The sequence below is a fragment of the Salvelinus sp. IW2-2015 genome, linkage group LG33 (genome assembly GCF_002910315.2).
Source record: "Salvelinus sp. IW2-2015 linkage group LG33, ASM291031v2, whole genome shotgun sequence".
NCBI lineage: Eukaryota > Metazoa > Chordata > Actinopteri > Salmoniformes > Salmonidae > Salvelinus > Salvelinus sp. IW2-2015.
In genome coordinates, this window is record NC_036872.1 from 14,148,982 (window position 1) to 14,158,636 (window position 9,655).

Genomic DNA, 9,655 nt, shown 5'->3' on the forward strand with positions numbered 1-9,655 from the left:
TTGAGGAGTTGGACAACGTCTCCTTAGCTAATGATTGAAAGAGAATAAACTTTCCCCATGTCATACCAAATCGAAATGGATGTTTGTTGAACTCAGACCTAGCAAGCAAAGTTAGCTAGCCACTTGTACCAGAGCTAGATGCGATGGAGTTGAGAAGTGCATTACTTAGCTAACGTTAGCCAGTCAAAAACGCATCGAACATAGCAATGAAGGACCGGTTGGGTGAATTAACTGCAATAAGTACATGTAGCCTACTAATATGATGTCACTGATCTAATCAGGCATTCATGTAGCCTTCTATTGTATTTTATATTCTCTAGGTCTAGGGAATGCAACCCTGGTTGACATGACGTGAGTCGCGTCAGCCAGGCTAAGAATATGCCATGTCATTATAATATCATTGTCTTCAATATCTTGTCAACTTATTTGCTTTTCACACAGTACTGAGCCTCAAATTTATGGGCAGTGTGCAAGAGGCTTTACTCCCTAACAATGGACTGTGTCTTCACACTTTTGTCTTGACAGAGAAGAACACAAGCAGAGGAGGATGTCACAGTTGACAGAGATGGATTTATGAACGGGTTTTTCAGAAGGGCAAGTCAGTACTGTTTGTTTTCAGATGAGCTAGATGATTAATGTAAAATATTGCAAGTGTCTGCATTGAAATAAGACTGAAAATACTGTATGTGCATGACTCAGGTGGAAGAGGTTAGGGGGCAGATTGATAAGATATCTTCTGAAGTGGATGAGGTGAGGAAGAGGCACAGCATGATCCTGTCTGTACCCAATCCAGATCAGAGTAAGTTGATCATCAATTAAAACCCTCTGTCAGACAGGCCTCCTGAGTGGCGCAGTGGTGTGCGAGGTTCTGGGTTTGAGTCCAGGCTCTGTCGCAGCCGGCCGTGACCGGGAGACCCATGGGGGGCGCACAATTGGCCCAGCGTCGTCCGGGTTAGTGGAGGGTTTGGCGGCAGGGATGTCCTTGTCCCATCGCGCCCTAGTGAGTCCTGTGGCAGGCTGGGCGCAGTGCATGCTGACACGGTCGCCAGGTGTATGGTGTTTCCTCCGACACATTGGTGCGGCTGGCTTCCGGGTTAAGTGGGAATTGTGTCAAGAAGCAGTGCGGCTTGGTTGGGCTGTGTTTCGGAGGAGGCACGGCTCTCGACCTTCGCCTCTCCCGAGTCCGTACGGAAGTTGCGGTGATGAGGCCAATTGGATACCATGAATTTGGGGAGAAAAAAGGGTAAATAAATCAAGTCTATTAGGCTATTCCGCCACGTTCCCAATGTTCCCAAAGCGAAGGCGGTTTGAGATCTAGCTATGTTGTTGCTTCTCCTATTTGTTTTCAACATTTATTTTCTCTATACCACAAAGTATGCAATTTAAAGTGTTGAATTCAAAACTTTTACATGACTAAATATAGGCCTTCGTATTTGCATGGTGACTTCTAAAGTCATAATAACAAAAATAAACAAACGTTCTTACTTCCTCCAACATCATTGTCCTCCTTCAGGAAGAAACACATGACTCAATACAAATAGATGGCTCGGTGTCTGGAAGCCTGTATAGAAATCAATGCCATGGCCCAGCCTTCGTAGACCAGTCTGTGGGTGGGCTTTGGCTGACCTCTCTAGCAGCAGCAGGGCCATTTTATTGAGGGCTTGGACAAGTTACGCTGTGCTTGTTCAGAGTTGATCCACTGTGGAGACTGAATAGGCATGAGGAGCTAATCAAGGCCTGCATGGACAAAGGCCCTCAGTTGACTCTATAATGCAACACAGCAGCATCAGTATTACCAGCAGCGTAACAAAGTATCAACCATCTGCTACACAATAATACTAACTGGGAATGGCCCAAGAGGGAGTAAATATTTGTTTAATGGTTACTATGGGCACACACTGGTTGAATCAACATTGTTTCCATGTCATTTCAATGTAATTATGTTGAACCAACGTGGAACAGTCGTTGGAATTTTCTTCTTCCCAGTGGGTGGTAGGTGTAGTGTTTCTTATCTATATAAATATGAAGAATAGGTTATTATTGTTATAGAAGCGTTGCCAAGTGATATGATTAATGCTAATATTTTTCCAGGACAATTTTGCAAATGTGCAATTGTAACAGTATAACTTTAAACCGTCCCCTCGCCCCAACACGGGCGCGAACCAGGGACCTTCTGCACACATCAACAACGGTCGCCCACGAAGCATCGCGCCACAAAGGCCGCGGCCCTTGCAGAGCAAGGGGAAACCCTACTTAAGTCTCAGAGCAAGTGACGTAACTGATTGAAATGCTAGTAGCGCGTACCCGCTAACTAGCTAGCCATTTCACATCCGTTACACTCACCCCCCTTTCAACCTCCTCCTTTTCCGCAGCAACCAGTGATCCGGGTCAACAGCATCAATGTAACAGTATAACTTTACGGCGTCCCCTCGCCCAGACACGGGCGCGAACCAGGGACCCTCTGCACACATCAACAACGGTCGCCCACGAAGCATCGTTACCCATCGCRCCACAAAGGCCYCGGCCCTTGCAGAGCAAGGGGAAACCCTACTTAAGTCTCAGAGCAAGTGACGTAACTGATTGAAATGCTAGTAGCGCGTACCCGCTAACTAGCTAGCCATTTCACATCCGTTACACTCACCCCCCTTTCAACCTCCTCCTTTTCCACAGCAACCAGTGATCCGGGTCAACAGCATCAATTGTAACAGTATAACTTTAGTACGTCCCCTCGCCCCGACACGGGCGCGAACCAGGGACCCTCTGCACACATCAACAACGGTCGCCCACGAAGCATCGTTACCCATCGCTCCACAAAGGCCGCGGCCCTTGCAGAGCAAGGGGAAACCCTACTTAAGTCTCAGAGCAAGTGACGTAACTGATTGAAATGCTAGTAGCGCGTACCCGCTAACTAGCTAGCCATTTCACATCCGTTACACAATAATGCATTTATTTTCTGTCGCTGATATTTCCTGAAGAGATGAAAGATGAACTTGACCGGTTGACCAATGAGATCACAAGCAATGCCAACTCTGTGAGAGTTAAGCTTAAATTTAATTTCATCACCACCACCACGTACAGTACATTTAAAAAATATTTTTTGTTGTTATTTTGTCATTATTATGACAGGATCAAATGCCTATCCCAAATGCTGCTCGCTAGATTTAGAAAAGTATATGTGGGGGATTTATCTGAGGTGTTATTATAGCTACTGTAATCACTGTTCTTTCTGTTCTCTGCAGCTATGGAGCAGAGCCTGCCCAAGGATGATGTTTCTAACAGGGCCTCAGTTGATTTCCGCATTCAAAAAACCCAGGTCAGGAAACAATCTTCCTGAGACTCATTCTTCACATTTTTGCGAATTCTTAAAGGTTGTGATTAAGGACAGAGAGATTCTTGGAGGCTAACGTACCTGTATACCTGTATAAGTTTACCATGTCTGCCACTAGGGCTGGGCGATATGTCGATATATATCGTGTAAAGATAGAAAAACGTCTATCGTTTCATATTATGCTTTATTGTTTATTTCGTTGTGTCGCAAATCACACTCTTTACGGCAATATTTTTTGTCAATTGGATGTTGCTTTGCGTTCGGAAGGAAATTTGCAACACAAACAAACATGGAGAAGAGTGAACGTGACACAGAGCACAGAGACCGTACCTAAAATAGGAACTACTTCGGTCGCATGGACGTGGTTTGGGTATGAAAAGTCTGACACGGACCAGAAAACCGTCCTCTGCAGAATATGCCGCAGGCCGGTCCTGACAACAGGCTCAAACACCACTAACCTCTTTTACCACCTACGCAAGAATCATGTGAAACATTACGGAGAGAGTCTACGGATGAGACCCAAAAAAGTACAGTCGAGTGCTCAAAACAAACCCCGACTCAGACGTTGCAAGAGGCTTTTGCCCGCGACACAGCTTATGGCAAAGAATCATGAAGATGGAAGGACATAACAGCTGCCGTAACAACTTACATCTGCAAAGACATGGCCCCAATTTACACGGTCGAGAAACTGGGGTTTCGTGAGTTGGTGCTAACACTCGACCCAAGGTACCAAATGCCAATACCTTTTATTTGATTAGTATAATTCAACATGTAATAAGAAATAGGCCTTTACATGTGGTCATTTTATGTAAACTATTTATTCATTGAATTTACAGAAAATGTGTATATCGTGATATGTATCGTTATCGGGAAGTGAAATGACCTACAGTTGAAGTCGGAAGTTTACATACACCTTAGCCAAATACATTTAACTCAGTTTTTCACAATTCCTGACATTTATCCTAGTAAAAATTCCCTGTCTTAGGTCAGTTAGGATCACCATTTTATTTTCAGAATGTGAAATGTCAGAATAATAGTAGAGAGAATGATTTATTTCAGCTTTTATTTCTTTCATCACATTCCCAGTAGGTCAGAAGTTTACATACACTCAATTAGTATTTGGTAGCATTGCCTTTAAATTGTTTAACTTGGGTCAAATGTTTCGGGTAGCCTTCCACAAGCATACCACAATAAGTTGGGTGAATTTTGGCCCATTCCTCCTGACAGAGTAGGTGTAACTGAGTCAGGTTTGAAGGCCTCCTTCCTCGCACACACTTTTTCAGTTCTGCCCACAAATTGTCTATGGGATTGAGGTCAGGGCTTTGTGATGGCCACTCCAATACCTTGACTTTGTTGTCCTTAAGCCATTTTGCCACATCTTTGGAAGTATGCGTGGGGTCAATGTCCATTTGGAAGACCCATTTGCGACCAAGCTTTAACTTCCTGCCTGATGTTGCTTCAATATATCCACATAATTTTCCTTCCTTATGATGCCATCTATTTTGTGAAGTGCACCAGTCCCTCCTGCAGAAAAGCACCCCCACAACATGATGGTGCCACCCCCGTGCTCCACGGTTGGGATGGTGTTCTTCGGCTTGCCAGCCTCACCCTTTTTCCTCCAAACATAACGATGGTCATTATGGCCAAACAGTTCTATTTTTGTTTCATCAGACCAGAGGACATTTCTCCAAGAAGTACGATCTTTGTCCCCATGTTCAGTTGCAAACCGTAGCCTGGCTTTTTTATGGCGTTTTTTGAGCAGTGGCTTCTTCCTTGCTGAGCGGCCTTTCAGGTTATGTCGATATAGGACTCGTTTTACTGTGGATATAGATACTTTTGTACCTGTTTCTTCCAGCATCTTCACAAGGTCCTTTGCTGTGGTTCTGGGATTGATTTGCACTTTTCGCACCAAAGTATGCTCATCTCTAGGAGACAGAACGCATTTCCTTCCTGAGCGGTATGACGGCTGCGTGGTCCCATGGTGTTTTACTTGCGTACTATTGTTTTGTACAGATGAACGTGGTACATTCAGGCATTTGGAAATTGCTCCCAAGGATGAACCAGACTTGTGGGGGTCTAATTTTTTTTTCTGAGGTCTTGGCTGATTTCTTTTGATTTTCCCATGATGTCAAGCAAAGAGGCACTGAGTTTGAAGGTAGGCCTTGAAATACATCCACAGGTACACTCAAATGATGTCAATTAGCCTATCAGAAGCTTCTAAAGCCATGACATCATTTTCTGGAATTTTCCAAGCTGTTTAAAGGCACAGTCAACTTAGTGTATGTAAACTTCTGACCCACTGGAATTGTGAAACAGTGAATTATAAGTGAAATAAACAATTGTTGGAAAATTTACTTGTGTCATGCACAAAGTAGATGTCCTAACTGACTTGCCAAAACTATAGTTTGTTAACAAGAAATTTGTGAAGTGTTTGAAAACGAGTTTTAATGACTCCAACCTAAGTGTATGTAAACTTCCGACTTCAACTGTATATCGGGATATGAGATTTTGGCCAGCCCTATCTGCCACCATATTTTGACATGGCTGTTTGACATCTCACCCTTTCAAAAGTTTGAGCCTTTATCCGCTTTACTGTTGCCAGTGGTTGAAGCTCTCTTTCCTCTATCCTCTCCTTACCTTATGTTTTCTCTAACCCCACAGCACACAGTGCTCTCCAGGATGTTTGTGGATGTCATGACTCAGTACAACGAGACTCAAGTGTCGTTTAGGGAGAGAAGCAATTGAAGGATCCAGAGACAGCTAGAGATAAGTGAGTCACAAACTGGGCCAGCAGCAGGGCAGACAGGAACACGGAAAGGAAACCGACCACACCTAGCCGCTTTCTTTCCCACAAATAATAACACATAGGCTACAGTCTTCACAATTCCAATCAAACTATCATATGATTGCCTATTGCCTATCGTCAGATAGCGCAACGATTCCGGTTCCACTCTATGTTATTGTCTATTGTCATGGTATGGATAATGAGGCCATTAGACCAATCAGACTACGGCCACATAAAATATAGGATGATAGTCAAGGATTTGGCTTGAGATGCTAAGGAGACTAGCTGTAAAGAAACCATGGCAGAAACCCATGTATTGTTCATATGGAGTATTTGTCTTGAATGAGAATAATTGATGATGACAAAAATAGATGTAACCTCTCCAGTCCCTTAGGATACTCCTAATGAGACTCTCTACTACTGCAGACTCCAGATGGAAGAGAAGTGTGTTAGTGTTGCCTCTACACCTGTCTATAGAAAAGCTGGTCACATGGCCAGTGGCGGGCTCATGGCTGTGCTGTAGAGTAATCGTTGATCATAGGTTATATATATTCACTGGGGTGGAAGGGCTTACATGATCCCAGGTTGTTTGTAAGCCACTGTGGGTTTGATCATGTTAGGCAGTGAGGGTTGATTCCCTCTGAGGAATAGCCGCCCTAGATCATAACACTGTGGTTATGACTACAGAGATTTTTCTCCCCATAGAAAAGAGAGAATACGTTTTTTGTTTTCTGCTGATGCTTTAGCACCTGCCTGGTGAAAGTATTTTCTTTCCTGGTTATATTAATTTTTACATCTGATGTAAGTTCCTCCTCAATCTCCAGCTTTTGTCGGATGCTACTTCCTCATATGCATTATTTTCTTAGGACAAATCAGACAACTACCAACACTTGTTATGCTGATGAATGAGGACCCAAAAGCGACGTAATAGTAACAGAGTCTTTATTCCAGTATAAAACAAATAATGATTCTCCTGGATATAATCAATGGTAATCCAAAACAGGAAACTGAAATCCTCTCGTCAATAGAGAGGAACGACTGGAGACGCGACCACAGACTGCAGGTCGCTTCAGGAAGGCACAGGCCGTAGCTGACATAGACACCTGCTCACACGCAGCATCTGAAGAAGGCAGAGAACACGACAGGGCGGAACAAGGACACAGGAACAGCAAACATCAAACAAGAATCCGACAAGGACAGGAGCGGAAAACAGAGGGAGAAATAGGGACTCTAATCAGAGGGCAAAATAGGGGACAGGTGTGAAAGAGTAAATGAGGTCGTAGGGAGAATGAGAAACAGCTGGGAGCAGGAACGGAACGATAGAGAGAGAGAAAGAGAATGAACCTAATAAGACCAGCAGAGGGAAGCACAGGGACAAGACATGATCAAAGACAAAACATGACAACACTATCTAGTATACCAAGATAACTCAGGTGGTGGTTTGAACATATTCCAAAACAAATAATATTCTGTGTAAATGCGACACCAATCATCCCATATGTATGTATTTGAATTAATTATACTGTCTCATTGGCTCTCGTCCTGTCTCCCAACCCCTTCCTCAGATTATTTTGGACTCTTAGATCACGCGGCAGGCCTTGAATGAGATTGAGTCACGGCACCAGGATATCATCCACCTGGAGTCCAGCATCAGGGAGCTCCATGCCATATTCATGGACATGGCCATGCTGGTGGAGAATCAGGTATTGTGGCGCAGTACTGTAAAGCTGTCCGGAATATTATTAGTTCTGTTTTTTGTCAAAACTATATGGAACTCATGTGGTGTTGTCTAAAAGGGGGATATGGTCAACAACATAGAGAAGAATGTCTCCAACGCAGATGAATACATAGGCCGTGCCAAAGAGGAGACCAAAAAAGCTGTGAGATACTAGAAAAAATCCCAGAGGGTAAGTCTCCTTTTCCCCAAACGGAAGGTCACATGGTGTATCTACTAATAATACTGTATAATACTGCTCAAGTTAGACTCTTTTAACCAATGCAATAGCTCTGAATGGTTTAGTCAGAAAAATAATATTATTTCAGTATCATATACTGATAAGATTTAAAATGCCAGACAGAATGTCTACATGCCATATTTACTAGGGCTGGGAATTGCCAAGGACCTCACGATATGACGATATTATTGCGATACTTAGGTGCCGATATGACATTTGTGATTCAATACTATGATTTTATTGCTCACTATATACACGTAATAATATCCTAATATGTAACTATCGACTTTTTCCCCCATCACTAATATCTAATGTCTAAATTGAATGTCAAAATGTCTCCATGTCCCAAATCCACAGGCATTGACAGAATATTGGTTTCACTAAAATCAGTGTAGTGTTTTGGGGCACTATAAACCTAATCTAACCACTTTGTTTCTGTGCTTGGCAGAAACTCTTCATCTTTGGCTTTGTTCTATTGATCCTGCTCGTTGTCATTGCACTAATCGTTGGGCTGTCTATTGGACTAACCAATCCCCTGTATGAGTCCTGTCCTGCTATCTGTCTGAGGTAACTACTTCTGTACATTTCATCAACATCACATTCAACACCTTTCATTTACATTTTTTAACACAATGAGGTACTGTACTTGATAGTAGTTGATGTTAGGCTTAGGCAGTATCCAGATTTTAATATTATCATACCGTCCTTCTCTTATCCTGGCATTTACGGTATTACAGGCATAGCACACAAGGATTTGCTAAAAACGCAAGAAAAGCCTATTGGGCCTGTATTACCAGAATGCTAACACAATTAGCACAAACTAATAGCAAAATCACAATGACGCTGTTAGCTAAGTGCTAACGAGCGAAAACGAACAACCTAATTGCAAAGACAGTCAAATCCAGCTCATAAAGTTATAAATTGTGCAAATAAACAAAGTTGTGATGAATGCTTTTTCTGAAGGAAGAGCAGCATGTGTAGCAGAATAATGAAGGAGAACAAAAAACGCTAGTAGGAAGCACAGGGAAAAAATGAGCTCTTCCAGAGGTCTTTGACTTCTGGCAGAAAGTAATTATAAGATATCTGATGGCAAACATTTAGTAGTGAATTGCATACAAGTGTGACTTCATCACCTCATGTGCGCTGCACAACAGAGACTCGCCGATAGATAAAGAAGGCTATGGATTCACCAGCTCCCACTGTCTCCCGTTGTGCTATTTATAAACAAACACGTGACTGGCTCAACTGTACTGGGGGACTACGGAAATTTCATAATGTAAAATAATGTGACAGGTATATGAAGAACGCAATTTTCTTTATATCCTAACGTATTGCACAAGTTGACTGCAGGTGTTAACTTAAAAATTATCAACAAATATTCAAATTTATTGAAAAACTTTTAATAAATAGTTTTGGCGGTATTAAAAAACCATCCTGTGGCTTTTTCCAAATATTCCGGTATACGGGTATATACGGTATACTTGTCACGGATCCCCCCGGTACTGCTGCTCATTCTGTTCACCAGTTCCGGAGGTCTACGTCACCGGCGTTCTAGGCTTCACTGAACGGGATTCATTATCATCAACC

The 9,655-nt window shown here is 42.8% G+C and overlaps 1 pseudogene; it reads left to right on the forward strand.

Annotated features, from left to right (window-relative positions):
* Nucleotides 1–206: 206 nt before the first annotated feature.
* LOC111958138 (syntaxin-2-like) lies at nucleotides 207–8,639 on the forward strand (annotated as a pseudogene).
* Nucleotides 8,640–9,655: the final 1,016 nt, after the last annotated feature.